The sequence below is a fragment of the Eschrichtius robustus genome, chromosome 2 (genome assembly GCF_028021215.1).
Source record: "Eschrichtius robustus isolate mEscRob2 chromosome 2, mEscRob2.pri, whole genome shotgun sequence".
Lineage (NCBI taxonomy): Eukaryota > Metazoa > Chordata > Mammalia > Artiodactyla > Eschrichtiidae > Eschrichtius > Eschrichtius robustus.
This window is the reverse complement of record NC_090825.1, coordinates 171,071,201-171,080,253: the sequence shown is the minus strand read 5'-3', so window position 1 is coordinate 171,080,253 and position 9,053 is coordinate 171,071,201. Positions and strand designations below refer to the sequence as shown.

The following is a 9,053-nucleotide window of genomic DNA, read 5'->3' as shown; positions in this document are numbered from 1 at the left end:
GAAGGTATCTGAACCCCTACCTCACACCACATGCCAAAAATCAATTCTAGGTGTCTAAAAGACTCAAAATTAGGTAGAGTTTTTAAACTTTTTGAAAGTAATAAAAGAAAATGCCCTTTTCAATTAACGGATGAGAAGAATCTCTGAAGCAAGACAGAAAAGCACAGGGAGTAAAGTAAATTACTATTAAAGTCAACTACATGAAAATGAAGAACTTCTGTTCATCAAGATATACCATAACAGAAGTGAAAAGATGAGCCACACACTGGGAGAGGGTATTTGCTATACCCATATGACAAAGGGTTAGTATCCAGACCATATAAAAACTATAAGCCATTCAGAAAACTACAACCTAATTTATTTTAAAGGGGAAAAAGATTTGACTGGGCATATCACTGAAGAGAGAACACAAATGGTCAAATAACATATGAAAATATGTTCAACTTCATTTGTAATCAGGGAAATGCAAATTAAAACCACAGTGGCATATTATTTCAATCTCATCAGCCTGACAGAAATTTTTAAATGTGGAATACCAAGAATTAGAGATGTGGAACCACTGAATTCTTATACAGTGTTTGTGGGAGAGTCCATTTATTTCAACCATTTTGGAAGATAATTTGCATTATCTATTAGGTTGAAGGTATGCATGCCTTTTGACTCAGCAATTCTACTCTCTGATGTTTGGCCTAGAGAAACTCTTGTACACATGTAGTGGGCGGTAGATACAAGATGTTCATAGTAGCATATCTGTAAGACCAAAACTAGAAATAACCAAGATATTCACCAACAGTAGAATGGAGTAAAATTCTGGTATATTCATATAATTGAATACTATACAGAAATAAACATGAATAAACCGTAGTTATTTGCAACAACGTGGATGCATCTCAGGAACATGTTATTAAGAGGAAAAAGTATGTCCCAGAAAGACCCATATGGTAAATTCCAATTATATGAAGTTCAAAAGCATGCAAAAATCATATATACATACATATATATGTATATATACATACACACACAGGTGTATATATAGAATGGTTAGGAAGGATGGGATTGGAGAGGGACACATAGGGGCTTAAATAGTCTATGTCTTAAATGGGACAGTAGATGCACAAGTGATCATGTCATTGTTACTTTTTTTATCCTTAAACATTTATTTTATAAATGTTCTTTTGTATATATCCGATACTTAATAAAATGTCAAGGCTCTTTGGAATTGAGGAGGTAAAAAGAGCTTTATCACAGAATGATTTCATGCTGGAAAGTTAGAAACAACAACAAAGGTCCCCAGTAAAGGTCTGGTTAAATAAATTAAGGTACATCTGTATAACAGAATAGCATCCAGCAATGAAGTGCATACACTGACATGAGATGTTCCTTGTATAGTAGATGAAAGAAGTTACAGAACGGTATGATATCTCATTTACATAAGAAATATAAAAATACACATACATAAGAATATAAAAAGCGTTTAGTGAGTACACCAGAAAGTTAACTGTATTGGAATCTGGGTGTTGACTATTAGAATTATATTTAGGTTTTTTTTTCTTGATTTCTTCTCATTTTTTTCTACCAGAAACATATATTACTATTATACCCAAAAAAGTCAGAGAAAGAGTAGCAAAGAATATCTAAGAAACATCAGAAAGAAGAATGTAAATATAAAATATTTGGAAACGACCTTCACAAAATATATTAACATATTATTTGAAGAAAATGGTTACACTTTTATTAGAGTTAAAAATGAGATTTGAAGATAAATGGATTTATCTATCTATCAAGTTTCTGGCTAAAAGGCAATATAATAAAGATTTAACTTCTTCCTAATTTAATTTACAGGATTAAAATAATCCCAAACAAAATCACAATGAAGTTTTTTTGTTTTTTGTTTTTAAGGGCAAATCATTCATTTATTGTTTAAAGATTGCAAGACAACATCTGAATTTCTGTAGCACAATGTAAATGTTTTACTTTTTTGATGAAGAAGAGTATAATAGAAAAAACAATTAGTTTCCAGTAATATCCATATCTCTGTTCAGAATTAAGTCTTCCACAGACATGTCACCTGGAAACAAAAGCCTGTTACAATAAGCAAAGCTTCAACCAGAGCGGCTACTTTTCGGGCAGGGAAAGGTTCATCCCTCTAGGGGGATGCTGTGCTATGTAAAATGGCTGCAAGGTCACAGCCTTGAGGGCGCTGGAAGTCTATTCTCCTATTCCACATGAAGTAGTTTGGTGAACTTCAAACGTCCGTTCATCTGCAACCAAGCTGGCAACCTTTAACTGATTATTTCAAGCAGGTAAAAAATAAATTAAAAGAAATCCCTACACTGATGTTCCTTGATTTACACTGTTAAATCGTTCATTAACATGTAATTCTGGCTAAGAATTACATTTGAGATTCCTTGCTCAGATTTTGGTTAACAGTACAAATCTTTCCGAAATCCAAGTTCTTATTAATCAATAATTTGTCAGCTAGGATACATTCAGGCATCAGCTGCAACTACAGAATAGGTGCACTGCCTCAGCGCTTTGGAAAGGCAGAATCTAGAACACTACTAGCAGACAAAATATCTGTTACTAGACAGCATACGTGCAGTACAGCAAGACAAAAACATATATTCATATGTTGGCTTGTTTAAGCCTCAAGCCCTCAATCCTTTGTTGAAATACAATAATTTCATTCCTATGGTTTTCAATACCAAAAACTCAACCTCCAGGAGGGCTAAAGTCTAATTTATACTCCAAACCAAGTAGCAGTGCAGTTCACTACTACTGAGGCAGAATCCATAAAGACTTCAAGACCACGTCCAGAAGACAAGTTATTATATATAACACCCTAAAAGGTCTGAAACATAATAATCATATACATAGCTGGTCCTCCAGAGCTTTTTACCTATAACATGTTTTTTGATGAAAGTTATTTAATGTACTGGAGATAACTGTGACTTACTGATCAAATATTTGAATACTTGTACTTACCTGGGATTTCATTTCTGCTGAAAGAAAAAGGAAGAACAGGACTCACTTTAAAAAAACACACAAACTTTAGAAGTGAAAGTAAAAATCTTATCACACACTATCACTTTTGGAAGCAGCATAGAGGGGCAGTCAACGGTAAAACACTGGTGAAGTAGGTCAAAACTGTAGGCCAAAAATCCATTATTATTATCATCAGTGACAGTACCACAACTGTGCCCTTCATAATTAATAATCACTCCTAAGAATCTTCATTTGGCACCAGATGATGCGTTTAAGAGAAACACTCTGGGAGGTTTTCAATCAGACTTGGTTTTTTGTTATCCAGGTTACAGGAAAATGTTTAAAGTGGGAGGAAGGGAAGAAGGAAACGGACCAGAAAAAGAATTTAAGCCATAAACCAACAAAGCACTGATAGTTCCAAACATGTCAGACACTAAAATGACTGATATAGGCTCAAGTGGTTTATTAAACCTATAAACAGACTACACCAGCAAAGTCCCCATTTATCTGTAGAGTTCAGAAACTAAAACAAGGAATATTTTAGCTTAAAACCTTATCTCAAGAGAATCATATACACTTCACATGAATAAAAATACCTGAAACCAAACATTTTTAATTGCTCCAATACCCCAAATATAAAGAAAAAATTAATTCAGAAGACTGGGCAATCTCTATCTCCCCTCCACACTAACCACCCATCCCATGGAAGACCAAGGGAGATCAGACCTTCCAGACTTAGGCAACACCTGGCTGCCGCAAAATTCTACGGAGACTCCTTGTGGAACAGCAGTCTCCCATCTCTTGTGTCTCTCCCTGTCATGATCATGCAGGAAGCAAGTCTGGCTGTGCTATTTGTTATCACTGTCTGTCACCCATCTGCAACATGATATTGCTACAAAGGTAAGTACAAAGTAACGTATCTAGTTCCCTTTCCCCCAGAAGGTTGAGGCTCAGGTACAGGGGTAATTCTCCTGTGCACACAGTCATTATTTAGGCCGACTCAGTGACTTCAACAGGCTTCATCATGTGATCAGGTTTGTTGCCAGCTGCATAATGCTCCCACATCTGTAGATAGAGGCGCTCTAGTTCCATTGTGTATTGTTTGGTGTTGAACAGAGGGCTAGATATTCTCTGCTTCCAGACTTTGCCACGAATTCTCTTCAGGTATTCTAGGTCAGTTCCCAGTTTCACAGCTATGTCTTCATACTCTTGTCTATTTTTAGCAATAAGCTCAAGACAGCCTAAACAAGTGAGCTGGGAAGCTGCAACTCGGGAAGCAAGAGTCTCTCCTGGCATAGTCACCATGGGTGTCCCCGACCAAAGGACATCCATCCCTGTGGTGTGTCCATTACAGAGTGGAGTGTCCAAGCAGACATCAGCCAGCTGGCCTCTCCGAACATGTTCCTCTTTAGGAGCAACAGGTGAAAAAATGATACGGTTCTGGGGAAGGCCCATAATTTGCGCGTACTGTTGAATATTAGGTTCTCCTACTGCTGGGAAACACAACAGCCACAGTACGCTATTGGGAACACGCTTCAGAATATTTGCCCACATCTGCAAAGTAGATGGGTCAATTTTATATAACTGATTAAAGTTACAGTACACAATGGCATCTTCCGGTAACCCGTACTGAGAACGTGTGGTTACAATAATGGTACGGGGAACCTCCTCTCCAGTGGCAGCCTTATTGTTGATCTGGGTAGTTGCCAGTCCATTGCTAATACTGAATCCGTTAATTGTTATCTGAATTTGTCCTCTGTTAATCATTTCAATAACTGCTTCTGCAATCGTATTCATAGGAATGACAGGCATATTAAGAGCTATATTACTGCTGTCTGCTTTGTCTCCTCCATCAGGACATTTCATCTTGACAATTTTCACATCTGGTAGACTATCAAGAAATGCTTTGAGGTCGATGCCATTCAGCACAATTCGATTGTCATAAATGTGCCCATTGGACTTAAAATCGATGACTGCTTTTTCCTTCAGGTGAGGGAACATATTAGCATGATCACCAATAAAGAAAGTATGGGGCATATAAGCCAGTTTCTCAGAATACTGCTCAGCAACTTCAGCAGGTGAAGTTTCCTGATCAGTGATGATATAATCCATGAAAAGCACGCCACTAGTCCCAGGGTACCCCAGCCACATTGCCTGAATAGGAGCTGGCCTGAGAGCAAAGAGTTCATTTCGAGCACCCCTGGTATAACCATTCATATTTACGAGGATGTGTATACCATCTTGATGGATGCGATCAGCTGCTTTTCCATCGCATGGAATCTGAGAAAGATCAACGAAATGATCGGCTTCTGCCATCACCTTCGCTCGGAAGTTTGTGCCATCATCTGGGCTCAGGGCATAACAGAATACCTCAAATTTATCACGATTGTGCATGCCTGGAATAGACTGCATAAGATGAGAAGTAGGATGGTTCCCAAAGTCAGAACTCACGTATCCTACACGCAGTCGACCATCACTGAGCTTCAAGTCCTTTGGATGTTCATACGGTGGTTTATGAAGGACACTGATGTTATCCAGGCAGAGATACCCATGCCTCTCGGCAATAGCCTTCCTGAAGCCGTGAGGAAGAGGATATAACATGCTGTGATGAGGCTGCACGGAAGGCAACCTGTTCTTCTCTAACTGGTCAGCCACAACGCTGACCAACCTCTTCATGCGCTCATCATAGTCTGTCCAGTCACAGACAATCTGCAGGCAATGAGCCAGATTACAATAAGCGTCAGGAAAATCAGGTTGAAGCTTCAGAGCAGTGCGATAAGAAGCAATTGCTTCTGGAATATTCCCTGAATCCTTGTGAATGGAAGCCAGATTGCTGTGGGCATCCGCAAATGCAGGGTTAATCTGAATGGCGCGAGTATAACAGTGCAAGGCTCCCTGAACATCCTGCATCTCCTTCAGAGTGTTTCCCATATTACAGTAGGCCTCAGCAAAGGTAGGACTGATTCGAATAGCCTCCTTATAATGCATCAGAGCTTCCTGCAGTTTTCCCTGCCGCTGCAATACACTTGCTAAATTTGAATGGGCAGCAGCAAACTCTGGGAAGACTTCTAATGCTTTACGATACAAGCGAACTGCCTCTTCAATGTTTCCCTGTTCTCGCTTGATATTGGCTAGGTTATTCAGAGAGTCTGCATGGGTGGGACACAGCCAGAGAGCTGTATTATAACAATCTTCTGCTTCGGCAACACTGCCCTTCTCTTTGAGAGCCTTGGCTAGGTTGCAGTAAGCGTCCGGGAAGTGTGGTTGCAATTCAATAGCTCGCCTGTAGGTGTCTATTGCCAGATCTATCAGGCCTTGCTCATAGTATACACAAGCCAGGTTGCCATGTACCACTGCATGATTTGGACTCAAGCTTAGGGCACGAAGGTAAGCTGCCACAGCTCGTTCAAAAATCCGTGCCTCTCTGAAGACATTTCCTAAATTGATATAAGCATCCAGAAAATTGGGGTCATGGGTGACAGCCTTTTCAAAGTGATGAATTGCAAGCCAAATCTCCCCTTGTGCATTGAAAACACAGCCAAGATTACTCCAAGCTACTGCAAAGTTCGGTTGCGTCTCAATTGCTTTCAAATAACATGCCTTGGCTTCTTCCAAGCGACCCAGGGCTTTGAGCAGGTTCCCCAGGTCACTGCAAACACAGTACAGATCAGGATTGTACTGAAGAGCAGAGGTGTAAGCTTGTACTGCCCCTTCCATGTCGCCTGCTGCTACCAAAGCGGCTGCCAGGTTAATATAACCATCGATGAAATCTGGTTTGAGACGCAACGCATGCCGGTAATGCTCGATTGCTTCCTGCAACTGCCCGCTTTCCTTGTACACATTCCCCAAATTCGAATAGGCTTCTGCCAGAAGAGGGTTCTTTTTAATTGCCAGAGTACTAAAGTGGGCAGATCTGTCCAGCCTTCGACACCGGAAGTGTATAGATGAAAGTAATAAAAGGACATCAGTATTGTCTGGCTCTTGTCTCCAGAGCTGCATGCAGTGTCTCTCAGCTGCCTCAAAATCTCCCGCCTGATAGGCTCGATGTGTCAACTCTGCTAACCCTTGGAAGGAAAGCATACGTTTCGTTGGGTCTGTGCCGTCGGCCACGTTGCCCACGGAAGACGCCATCTGGAGCTTCTGGAGGGAGTGCGAAAAGAGGGTAATTGAGTCCCGCTGCCGCCACTACTGGCAAGAATGTTTCTAGAGGTAGCAAATACAAGGGCAGCAGCCGTACCACTGCTTTGGCAGGCTTAAGCGGCGGCAACAGTTACATACACTGAACCTTAGGAACTCTGGTTGGCCATCTATCTCTCACGGTCTTGAAAAAATCACAATGAAGTCTTCTTTAATTGATAAAAGGGTTCTAAAGTTTATCTGGAGATGCAAGAGGGAAGAGATGTGGGGACATATGTATATGTATAACTGATTCACTTTGTTATAAAGCAGAAACTAACACACCATAGTAAAGCAATTATACTCCAATAAAGATGTTAAAAAAATATAAAGTTTATCTGGAAGAATAAATGGGGCTACTGATAATAGAATTCTGAAAATTAAAATTAAGAGGTTAGACTTGTTCTAATGGATACATTTTAAAATGAATGCTAAAGCGACAACCGTTGAACCACTATGATACAGTCAAATAGAAAGCTCTTAAACATCTAGTAGAAAGTGCTCAAACATCTCTTTATATTTTTAGAAACAGTGAATGTTGGAGGAAGTAATGGTAATAGAGAAAGTATAAAATAAATAATGTTGGAATAATGGTTAAGGAAGGGTAGTTAATTTTTTACCTTAAAATACGTTCTAAAACAAATTTGACTGTATTTACCTAAGATAAATTATAGATAAGTTAATGTAAAAAAATTTAAATCATTATTCAGAGGGAGCACAGAAAATATGTAACAGATTCACGATGGTATAAGTCACTAAATCCAATGACTTTGCAGGACCAACTGATAATCTTGACTACCAACACTCTTTTTTTTCCCTTTGCCTCCTTTGACTTCTATGACACACACTGCCCTGATTTTTCACCTCACTTTGGTTGCTACTTCTCCAATTCCTTTGCAAGATTATCCTCCTCTGAAAGCCATTACATGTTTGAGTTCCTCAGGGCCCATTCCTTCTCTACACTGTCTCCCAAGATATTCACATTAATACCCACGGCTCCAATTACCACCTCTACTCAGGTGACTCAAATTTAACTCTCCCCCAGGCATTTCTTACCTATCAGTATAAGTCAGAATCCCTGAAAGAGAAAGGTGGCACACTCAAATGTACCGTAATTAAGGAGACTGTGGTCAAGAGATCATTTGCAAAGGGTTTGGGGAAAACAACAGAGGACAGTAGTCCAGCATCTCAGGGAGCTTTTACTGCCTAGGCTTAAAGGAGGAGGTTAGGGACTTCCCTGGTGGCTCAGTGGTTAAGAATCCACTTGCCAGTGCAGGGGTTCAAGCCCTGGTCCGGAAAGATCCCACATGCCACGAAGCAACTGAGCCTGTGCACCACAACTACTCAGCCTGCACTCTAGAGCCCGCGAGCCACAACTACTGAGCCCGCGGGCCGCAACTACTGAAGCCCGCGTGCCGCAACTACTGAAGACCGGGCACCTAGAGCCCGTGCTCTGCAACAAGAGAAGCCACCGAAATGAGAAGCCCACTCACTGCAACGAAGAGTAGCCCCCACTTGCCGCGACTAGAGAAAGCCCGGGCGCAGCAAAGATCCAATGCAGCCAAAAATTAATTAATTACTTTTTTAAAAAAGGAGGAGGTGGAAATGATTACTGGATTCGAGAGAGAAAAAAAGAGGAAGAGGTGGGAGGAAGAAGAGCAGGAGGAGCAGGAGGCAGAGGAGGAGGGTTTGAAGGAGGCAGGGTGGAAAGAGGAGGAGGTGGGGAAGAGGAAGAGACGATGCAGGATGTATATCGTATCGAGTAAATACTCAGCCTTCACGCTTCTTCCTTCATGTACCTCCTATGGGCTGAACGCAACTAGAAGGCAGAGCACACGGGAGCAGGTGCTGGGGATACATGGAATCTTGACATCCCACACACGTTAATGTCT

The 9,053-nt window shown here is 40.6% G+C and overlaps 1 pseudogene; it reads right to left on the bottom strand.

The window, feature by feature from the left end:
• Positions 1 to 3,975: 3,975 nt before the first annotated feature.
• Positions 3,976 to 7,116, bottom strand: LOC137758869 (UDP-N-acetylglucosamine--peptide N-acetylglucosaminyltransferase 110 kDa subunit pseudogene; annotated as a pseudogene).
• Positions 7,117 to 9,053: the final 1,937 nt, after the last annotated feature.